The sequence below is a fragment of the Oratosquilla oratoria genome, chromosome 12 (genome assembly GCF_046742065.1).
Source record: "Oratosquilla oratoria isolate Oo_2021 chromosome 12, ASM4674206v1, whole genome shotgun sequence".
Taxonomy (NCBI): Eukaryota; Metazoa; Arthropoda; class Malacostraca; order Stomatopoda; family Squillidae; genus Oratosquilla; species Oratosquilla oratoria.
Genome location: NC_134788.1, coordinates 58662342 through 58674079, shown reverse-complemented (window position 1 = coordinate 58674079; position 11738 = coordinate 58662342). Strand labels below are relative to the sequence as shown.

The following is an 11738-nucleotide window of genomic DNA, read 5'->3' as shown; positions in this document are numbered from 1 at the left end:
GAAAATTGAGGAGAAATAGGGAAGGATGAAGTGAAAGTAGCTGTTAAGATGATGAGAGCAGGTAAGGCACCTGGGTTGGATGAATGCCATGTAGAATGTTTGAAGAAACGAGGTACAGTGATGGTGGACTGGATGGTGAGGTTATTTAATGTTTGTTTAAAAGAGGGTAGAGTGCCAGAGGACTGGAGGAGTGCCTGTATTGTTCCGCTTTACAAGGGAAAGGGGGACAAGTGTGAGTGTAGTAGTTACAGAGGGATCAGCTTGTTGAGTATAGTTGAGAAGGCTTATGGGAGGGTCTTGATTGAGAGGATTAGGAGAGGAACAGAGGGAGTAATTGGTGAGGAACAGTGTGGTTTTAGGACAGGTAGGGGTTATGTAGATCAGATCTTTGTGGTAAGACAAATATGTGAGAAAGCTATAGGAAAAGGTAAGGATGTATTTTGGGCTTTTATGGATTTGGAAATGGCTTACAATTGGGTAGACAGGAAGGCACTGTGGGAGGTACTGCAGATATATGGGATAGGAGGAAAGCTGTTAAGAGCAGTCAAGAGTTTTTACGAGAGTAGTAGAGCTTGTGTTAGGATTAGAAATGGAGAGAGTGAGTGGTTTGAGGTAAAGGTGGGACTTGGTCAGGGATGTGTTGTGTTGCCCTGGCTGTTCAGTCTATGCATGGATGGGGTGGTGTGAGAGGTGAATGCAAGGGTAGTGGGTAGGGGGTTGGAGATGGCTAAAGAAAATGGAGAAAAGTGGGAAATTAGCCAGTTGTTGTTTGCTGATGACATCGCTTGTAGCAAGATCAGAGGAAGGATTGAGGAAGTTAGTGACAGAGTTTGAGAAGGTGTGTGAAAGAAGGAGACTGAAGATAAATGTGGGCAAAAGTAAGGTGATGAGATATACAAGGGGAGAGAGTGACAGCAGGGTGGAACTGAGCACTAAGGGAGAGAGACTGGAGGAAGTGGATAGTTTTAGATACTTGGGTGCGAATGTGACAGGGAAGGGAGGAGTGGGGGTGGTGCTAGAATGTAGATTGAGAGAAGCGAGTAAATGCCTTGGCGGATTAAAAAGTGTAAAGAGAAATAGACATCTGGGAATGTATGCTAAGAGGAGATTGTATGAAGGAGTGATTGTGCTTACAACACTGTATGGGGCAGAAACATGGAACATAAGAGAGGAGTTTAAATGTGTTTGAGATGAAATGTCTGAGAAGTAGATTGGGGTTACTAGGCTGGATAGAGTGAGAAATGAGGAGATGAGGAGGAGAACAGGGGTGGAAAGGGAGTTGGGAGATAGGGTTGATGAAAGAGTATTAGGATGGTTTGGACACATGGAAAGAATGAGTGAAGAAAGATTAGTAAAAGAGATGTGGAAGGCAGAGGTGGAAGGAGTGAATATGAGGGGGGGTATCCTAGGATGAGATGGATGGATGGGGTAAAAGGGGCATTACAATAGAGAGGAATGTCTGTTGAGGAAGGACGGGGTGATAGAAGATAGGGGTGAATGAAGAAGGATTGTGTATGGATGATGCTGTAATACATGAGGGGGAGTGGGCGGGGGATGGGGGGTGAAGAAGTATGTATGAGAAATAATTTGATGCAGCCCGAAGGGATTTTTCCTCATCTTCTTTTCTGCATGAGGGGACGGAGAGGGAGGGTTGTCGAATTAATGAAGTGGCTTTGCTGTGGATATGCTGTGTCTTGCATCACTGCTTCTGACCCAGGACAGTGGACAGGATGCAGGGATGACCTATCATCCAGGAGGTGCCAAGATAGGAGGGAGGGAAGAGGGTGGAGGGGATGGAATGGATGGGAGTGGTTTCTATGCCTTTTTCTTTTTGGCCATCCCCTGTGTAAGGGGGAAAAAAGCCTTTGGTATATGTATGTATACATTCTTTTTATTATTTTATATATATATATATATATGTATATATATATATATATATATATATCTACTTTAATAAAGTAGTAGCCTCTGTCTGTTCACAAACTCCTCCTAGGGTTTTGGAGATAGACCTCCATAACCATATATATTCTGATTACCCTATCACTCCAGGTATTTGGACAACTGTATTTAATAAAAAAAAAAAAAATAAATAAATAAATAAATAAATAAATAAATAAATAAATAAATAAATCTGGATAGGGTTAAGGGTTAAAGTCAGGTGCGGTATGGTTAGGTTAGGGATTATTCAAGAACTAGGTTTTTGCGGATAGACCCCTATAACCTTATATATTATGAAACTTTATAACCCAAGGTATTTGGATAACTATCTTTCATTTGTCTGCCTGTTTGTTCATAAACTCCTAGGGTTTTGGAGATATACCCCCATAACCATATATATTCTGATACCCTATCACTCCTGGTACTTGGATAACTATATTTCATTAAAATAAAATGATTTTGGTTAGGGTTAAGGGTTAAATTTAGGTGGGGGTATTGTTAGGTTAGGGGTTATTCATGAACTCCTAGGTTTTTGCAGATAGACCACTATAACCGCATATATTCTGAAATCTTATAACCCAAGGTACTTGGATAACTATCTTCTATTTGTCTGCCTGTTTGTTCATAAACTCCTAGGGTTTTGGAGACATACCCCCATAACCATATATATTCTGATACCCTATCATACCAGGTACTTACACATACATACATATACCAAGGCTTTTTCCCCCTTCCAAGGGAGGTAGCCAAAAAGGGAAAGGCATAAAAACACTCCCACCCATTTCATCCCTAAATACCCTCCACACCCCTCCCACCCTTCCTCTCATCTGAGCACCTCCTGGATGACGGGTCATCCCTGCACCCTGCCCACCGCCCTGGGTCAGAAGCAGTGTCGCAAGACAGCAGCACATCCACAGCAAGGCCGCTTCATTTAATCGGCGACCCCCCCTCTCCGTCCCCCTTTGCATATAAGGCGAGGACGGGGAGAAATCCCTTCGGGCTGCGTCAAAATTTACTTACACATACTACCCCACCCCCCACCCCCCGCCCATTCCTCCTCATGCAGTCACAACATCATCTATATACAACCATTCTCCACTCACCTCTGTCTTCCGTCCTCTCCCTTCCTTCCTCAACAGACATTCCCCTCTTCCCCAAAGCCCCCTTCACCCCATCCATCCACCTCATCCTAGGACGTCCCCTCATGTTCACTCCCTCCACATCTGCCTTCCATACCTCTTTTACTAGTCTTTCTTCACTCATTCTTTCCATGTGTCCAAACCATCCTAATATTCTTTCATCAACCCTATCTCCCAAATCCTTTTTTACCCCTGTTCTCCTCCTCACCTCCTCATTTCTCACTCTATCCAGCCTAGTAACCCCCACCATACTTCTCAGACACCTCATCTCAAACACATTCAAACTCCTTCTCTCTTCTTCTCTTATGTTCCACGTTTCTGCCCCATACAGTGCTGTTGGCACAATCACTCCTTCATACAGTCTCCTCTTCGCATCCATTCCCAAATGTCTATTCCTCATTACACTCTTTAATCCACCAAGGCATTTACTCGCTTCTCTCAATCTACATTCTACCTCCACCTTCACTCCACCTTTTCCTGCTACACTTACACCCAAGTATCTAAAACTATCCACTTCCTGCAGTCGCTCTCCCTTAATGTTCACTTCCAGTCTACTGCCACTTTCACCCCTTGTACATCTCATCACCTTACTTTTACCCACATTTATCTTTAGCTTTCTTCTATCACATACTCTCCCAAACTCTGCCACCAGCTTCCTCAATCCCTCCTCTGACCCTGCCACAAGCGCAGTGTCGTCCACAAACAACAGCTGGCTCACCTCCCACTTTTCTCCATTTTCTTTAACCATCTCCAATCCCTGACTCACTACCCTAGCATTCACCTCTCGCACCACTCCATCCATATATAAGTTGAACAGCCAGGGCGACATAACGCATCCTTGACGAAGTCCCACCTTTACTTCAAACCACTCACTCTCTCCATTTCTAATCCTAGCACATGCTCTACTACTCTCATAAAAACTCTTGACAGCTCCCAAAAGCTTTCCTCCTATCCCATAAATCTGCATAACCTCCCACAGTGCCTTTCTGTCTACCCTATCATAAGCTTTTTCCAGATCCATAAAAACCCAAAAAACATCCTTCCCCTTTCCTATAGCTTTCTCACATATCTGTCTTACCACAAAGATCTGATCTACACAACCTCTACCTGTCCTAAATCCACACTGTTCCTCACCAATTACTCCTGTTCCTCTCCTAATCCTCTCAATTAAGATCCTCCCATAAGCCTTCCCTACTACACTCAACAGGCTAATCCCTCTGAAATTACTACATTCACACTTGTCCCCTTTTCCCTTGTAAAGAGGAACTATACAGGCACTACTCCAGTCCTCCGGTACTTTACCCTCTCTCCAGCAAACATTAAATAATCTCACCAACCAGTCCACCATCACTGAACCTCCCTTTTTCAGACATTCTGCATGACATCCATCCAGACCAGGTGCCTTACCTGCTTTCATCATCTTTACAACTGCCTTCACCTCATCCTTCCTTATTTCTCCTCCATTTTCCTCACTCATCACTCTCATTTTCTTCGCATTTCCCACTGCAGCTATCTTTCCTTCCCTATCTTCCTTCACATTCAGCAACTCCCTAAAATATTCTGCCCATCTTCCCCTCACTGCCATCTCTTCCATTATCATCTCTCCATCTGTACCTTTTACCTTTTCTTCCCTACTTGATTCGCCTCCTCTTCCTCTCTTAATTTCTTTCCAAAACATCTTTTTATTACTTTCAAAATTTTCTGTCATACTCCTACCCCATTTCACATCTGCTCTCCTCTTTGCCTCCTTTACCTTTTGCTTTACTTCTCCTTTCTTTTCTTTGTACGTCTCATATGACTCCCCTGTCCTCTTTTGTAACCAATCTGTGAAAGCTCGCTTCTTCTCTTCTACAACCTTCTTTGTTTCCTCATCCCACCACTCACTACCCTTTCTTCTATTTCCCCCTGTCCTTCTTGTTCCACACACCATCCTTGCACACTTTAAGACTCCCTCCTTGAACCATCCCCATTCCTCCTCCACACCCATCTCTGCTCTATCCTTTACTCCCTCCCACTCCTCCTTCAGCTTCTTTTCGTACTCCTTCTCCTTTTCCTTTTCATTCAAGGAGTTCACTCTAAGAACCTCCCTACCTTTTGTCCCTTTCCTCCTTCTCCATCTATCCTCCACTCTCAGCTTGCCTTCCACCAAAAAATGATCTGATATTCCCCCACCCTCTTCCCTTAGCACATGTACATCCTTAACTCTTCCTATCATAATCCTATTTACCACTACATAATCCATTAGCGCTCTATCTACCACCCTTCCCTCCACCACCCTCTCCCATGTGTACTTATGCTTGACTTTCTTCCGAAACACTGTATTTGCTATCATCAACTTTCTTTCTAGACACATTTCCACCATCAACTCTCCACTACGATTCTTTCCTGGAACTCCACACTTCCCAACCACTCCATCGATTGGACCATTTCCCACCCTAGCATTAAGGTCTCCCAGTACTATTACATTGACATTTCTTCCTAAACCCTCTATACACTCATTTAAATCTATCCAGGTACTTGGATAACTATATTTCATAAAGAAAAAAAAAAAAAGAAAAAAATTGGTCAGGGTTAAGGGTTAAAGTTAGGTGGGGTATGGTTAGATTAGAGATTATTCACGAACTTCTAGGTTGTTGCAGATAGACCCCTATAACCATATATATTCTGAAACCTTATAACCCAAGGTAGTTGGATAACTATCATTTGTATCTAATATAATAAAGTAGTAGCCTCTGTTTGTTCACGAACTCCTCCCAAAACCATATATATTCACCATAACCCAGGCTACTTGGATAAGTATATTTTATTTCCAAAGGGTGTCTCCATCCTCAAGTTGATTTTTTTTTTCTTTCTTTCTTAACATTCTATTTTTGTTGCCTTTTCCATGACTTATATTGATACATGTAACTTTTCTTCACAAATTCTATCAAAATTTAAATGATCATCATTTGCCCACAGGAATGTGCGGGTAATTTGTCTAATATATATATATATATATATACTAGCCAAATTACCTGTGTGTTGCTGCTGGCAAATGATGATCATTTTAATTTGGATAGAATTTGTGGAGAAAAGTTACACATACAAGTAGTCGTCGACTTACGACTGAGTTCGGTTCCGACAGACAGGTCGTAAGTCGATCTGGACGCAAGTCGGATTTTATATATATACATACATATACCAAGGCTTTTTCCTCCTTACAAGGGAGGTAGCCAAAAAGGGAAAGGCATAAAAACACTCCCACCCATTTCATCCCTAAATACACTCCACACCCCTCCCACCCTCCCTCTCATCTGAGCACCTCCTGGATGACGGGTCATCCCTGCACCCTGCCCACCGCCCTGGGTCAGAAGCAGTGTCGTAAGACACAGCACATCCACAGCAAGGCCGCTTCATTTAATCGGCGACCCCCCCTCTCCGTCCCCCCTTGCATATAAGGAGAGGACGGGGAGAAATCCCTTCGGGCTGCGTCAAAATTTACTCACGCATACTACCCCACCCCCCTGCCCATTCCTCCTCATGCAATCACATCATCATCCATATACAACCATTCTTCACTCACCTCTGTCTTCCGTCCTCTCCCTTCCTTCCTCAACAGACATTCCCCTCTTCCCCAAAGCTCCCTTCACCCCATCCATCCACCTCATCCTAGGACGTCCCCTCATGTTCACTCCCTCCACATCTGCCTTCCATACTTCTTTTACTAGTCTTTCTTCACTCATTCTTTCCATGTGTCCAAACCATCCTAATATTCTTTCATCAACCCTCTCTCCCAAATCCTTTTTCACCCCTGTTCTCCTCCTCACCTCCTCATTTCTCACTCTATCCAGCCTAGTAACCCCCACCATACTTCTCAGACACCTCATCTCAAACACATTCAAACTCCCTTCTCTCTTCTTCTCTTATGTTCCACGTTTCTGCCCCATACAGTGCTGTTGGCACAATCACTCCTTCATACAGTCTCCTCTTCGCATCCATTCCCAAATGTCTATTCCTCATTACACTCTTTAATCCACCAAGGCATTTACTCGCTTCTCTCAATCTACATTCTACCTCCACCTTCACTCCACCTTTTCCTGCTACACTTGCACCCAAGTATCTAAAACTATCCACTTCCTGCAGTCGCTCTCCCTTAATGTTCACTTCCAGTCTACTGCCACTTTCACCCCTTGTACATCTCATCACCTTACTTTTACCCACATTTATCTTTAGCTTTCTTCTATCACATACTCTCCCAAACTCTGCCACCAGTATATATTACCCTTTATATATTATTTTTGTTACTGTATATATGTTTTGTATATTATATTTAACATACTGAAATAATCTTAGCATCTTTGAACTATGTTGTATAGTATTTTTAACCTTTTTATAATTTTATCTGATTTTCTTTGGGAAACGTAGCTTAGGCCTAAGCATACTGAATAAAAACCTATCATCTTTGACCTATGATATTAGATACTGTATTTTTCAACACTTTTATTATTTTACCACCAGACTTTCTTTAGGAAATGTATGCATACTGAATAAAATTGTATTATCTTTGAGCTACGTTCTTTAATATTCATTAAACACAGCCTAGGCCTACGCATACTGAATAAAGTCCTGTCATCTTTGACCTACAAATACTTTTTTGTTTGTTAAATTAAAATCATTTCAAGGCACAATTAGGAAAATTTCTATTTCTAAACACATTCTTTTTGTTTACGTACTATACCAAAAATATCGACAACAGAGCATGAACAAAGTTTACTGTTACATTTTATTAATTGCAAAACATAAAAATACAAAATGCTGTACCGAACATATTGTTATCAACAACAGACTAAGCATAAAAAAGTTTTACTGTTACATTTTATTAATTGCAAAACATATAAAAATACAAAATATAAGGTAAAATGTTATTTCAAAACACATTCTTTTCGTTTACGTACTGTACTGAACATATTGTTATCGACAACAAACTAGCCTAGGCATAAAAAAAAGTTTTACTGTTACATTTTATTAATTGCAAAATATATAAAAATACAAAATGCAATGCAAAATTAGGAAACATTTTACTTCAAACAAACAAAATGAAAGAATATTTAGCTGGCTGAAATGCTGACGCTGCCGGCAGCCTGCCAAAATTGTCGTACTTGCGTCTCGTGGCGTGCAACGTATTTGTACTGCACTGCCAGGCATAACATTGCAATTCTATTACTCTATTAAATGTTAAATATTATTGCACTCTCTCGTGGTCGTAAAGTCCATCAGTCATAAATCGCATAGGTCGTAAGTTGACGACTACCTGTATTAATAAATCTCAAGTCGTTCATGCCTTCCATCAGAGCTTTCAGACTGGTGAGACTGTCTTTGTCTTTGGGCAGAGATTTGTTCTTTCCTTGCATCACAGCTTTCAGATCAGTGAGACTCTCTTTGCCTTTGCCTTTGTGCAGAGAGTTGTTCTTCCCTTGCATCACAGCTTTCAGACTGACGACAAAGCCTCATCCTTTGTGCATGTCGAGTGTTTGCATTACAGACAGACAGACAGGGGCTACTAATTTATTATATATATATATATATATATATATATATATATATATATATATATATATATATATATATGTATCTACTATAATAAAGTAGCCTTTGTCTGTCTGTTCATGAACTCTTAGGGTTTTGAAGATAGACCCCCATAACCATATGTAGCCTGATACCCTATCACTGCAGGTACTTTGATAACTATATTTTATTAAAAAAAAAAAAAAAATTAAAGTTAGGTGGGGTATGGTTAGGTTAGGGATTATTCATGAACTAGGTTTTTGCAGATAGACCCCTATAACCATATATATTCTGAAACCTTAACCCAAGGTACTTGGATAACTATCTTTCATTTGTCTGTCTGTTTGTTCACAAACTCCTAGGGTTTTGGAGATATACCCCATAACCATATATTTTCTGATACCCTATCACTCCAGGTACTTGGATAACTATATTTAATTTGAAAAAATTATTTTGGTTAGGGTTAAGGGTTAAATTTAGGTGGGATATGGTTAGGTTAGGGATTATTCACAAACTCCTAGGTTTTTGCAGATAGACCCCTATAACCATATATATTCTGAAACCTTATAACCTGTCTGTTTGTTCATGAACTCCCCCAAAACCATATACTGTAGATTCACCATAACACAGGTTACTTGGATAAATATATTTTATTTTCAAAGGGTGTCTCCCTCCTCAAATTGATTTTTTTTATTTTTGTTACTTTTTCCAGACAGCCATTATGCCACGGAAAAGAAAGTCCAGTTATGCAAATAATCGAGAAGCTCAAAGGATGAGGCTTCGTCGTCAGTTTGAAAGCAGTGATGCGAGGGAAGAACGGCTCTCTGCGCAAAGGGAAAGGCAAAGAGAGTCTCGCCGATCTGAAAGCTGTGATGCAAGGAAAGAACGCCTCTCTGCGCAAAGGCAAAGGCAAAGACAGTCTCGCCAATCTGAAAGATCTGATACAAGGCATGAATGACTTGAGTTATATTCATACGTGTAACTTTTCTCCACAAATTCTATCAAAATTAAAATGATCATCATTTACCCGCAGCAACATGCGGGTAATTTGGCTAGTACCGTATATACTCGCATATAGGTTGCACCAAGGGATAGGTCGCACCACTAGTTTGTGGTTGTCAAAGTGGTTATTTGTGGTTGACCCGCGGATAGGTCGCACTATAATCTGGCGATTTGCAAGACCCATTCAGACATAAAAATGATAAGATATTTACCTTTATTTAAAAAATTTAATCTCAAAATGTTAATATCAAAACACATGTAGATTGTCCGACTGTCACGCTGCGCATAATGCAAATGTGCATAAACAATGGTTGTGTATCTAAAACTATAATTGTAAACAAATTCACTTGTGTAAAAAACATTATAGTCAACTTGACAAAAAAAAAAAAAAAAATCAATTCACAATAAGGCCATTATTTCTAAGGTCTACAACCCAATCAAACAATTCTTTTTCAAGACTTTGGTATGGAGATACTAAAAACCTTGATGCTCTCTTGGATTTCGGCATTTCTCTAACCTCATCACTCCGGGGCACATCGCATGTCTGGCAGCATTAGCTGCCCGACGTGCAATGTTGCGTCATAATCGCATTATAAAGAATAGAGTCAGTGCTCAATCGTTTGTTCTCTTTCACCCGTGTATTTTGATAACCATAGAAAATATGATTAAGCCAGTTTAGAGAGAATGGAGGATACATAGGTACGACTACAATAAATATAATCAAGATGGCGACGTCGGCATCATCGAGTACCCACTTGCTCCTCATGCCACCTACATAGGCGTCACTGTATGGAAGTGGTTAAGCTGATCTTTCTGCTTTCTCCATCACCTCACTACCTTTTCTGAAAGCCCAAACTCCTTTTCTCCAGATCTGTTTCCATGTTCTGCGTAATCCACCACTTTCAGCTTAACCTCTTCAGTACAGGCCTTAAATCTCGCGGGCAGCAGCCAATGCCAGCTGTACGACGTGTCGTAATAATACTCGCATCATAAAATATAGTCACCACTTATATTGATCGTTCTCTCACCCATGAATTTTGATAACCATAGAAAATGTGATTAAAGACAGTTTAGAGAGTATGTCATCATGCAGGGGCAACTACAATAAATATAATCAAGACGCTGATATGGCAGCCTCGCATATCCACTTGCTTCCTCATGACGCCTACGTATGCGGCACCGTATGGAAGGGGTTAAAACATATTTCATAGCTCTTTCTCTTACCAGTACTCAAGATTAGGGTTTGCAGTTATTAGGCCTAAATCTCTGTGCAATCTACTGTAGTAACAGCAACAGTAGGCCTAAATGGAAGTATACAAAAAATAATACATTTTTATTGCAAAAATCACAAGTTTTTTAAGTTACATTACAGGAAGTTACGTTATGCTACAAAAACATAAATTTTGTGCACGTATAGAAACACAGCCACAAGTGAAACAGGTCATATACAGTAACATACGGTAAACAAAGGGTCAAGGTCGAATTGCTTATAAACACTATAAAACATACGAAAGAGTTGGAAAAGAGAATATTTTACGATTTTATTGTAATTGATATATGATTTTCTAGCAGCAATAGTTCAGTTTAAAACAGCGAGTCGGTAGGAACCTTTGATATATATATTTTATGCATACAAAAGGCTTGAAAAGTTTTCCAATGCATATTGTGCAAACACCACTGAAATTCCATATCATTGTCACATTGAAATCGCCAAATGTTGTGACTTCAGTGACAGAGTTGTGCTGTCCCTCATTAATGTCGAGTGCATAGGTCGCACCCCTGATTTTGGCAAAATATTTAGTTAAAAAAGTGCGACCTATACACAAGTATATACAGTATTTATATGATATGTATATATATATATATATGTATATATATATATATATGTATATATATATATATATTTATATATATATATATATATATATTTATATATTTATATATATATATATATATATATATATATATATATATATATATTACAGGTGAAAAATGTAATCACACATTTGTCAAACACGTTAAAACCACTGTTGGAGTAGAAAATGGAGAAAAATGGTAGAATTTACTATAATTAAATATCAGCCTAATATGAACATTTTAAAGGGGCAATGGTTC

The 11738-nt window shown here is 39.9% G+C and overlaps 1 long non-coding RNA gene across 1 annotated transcript in view; it reads left to right on the top strand.

Annotated features, from left to right (window-relative positions):
• Positions 1-9565, top strand: part of LOC143031855 (uncharacterized) — an 18661-nt gene extending 9096 nt beyond the window's left edge. Inside the window, exon 2 of the long non-coding RNA XR_012967043.1 lies at positions 9334-9565. This is a non-coding gene — a long non-coding RNA (uncharacterized LOC143031855). The remainder of the gene's footprint in view (positions 1-9333) is intronic.
• The last annotated feature ends 2173 nt before the right edge of the window (positions 9566-11738 follow it).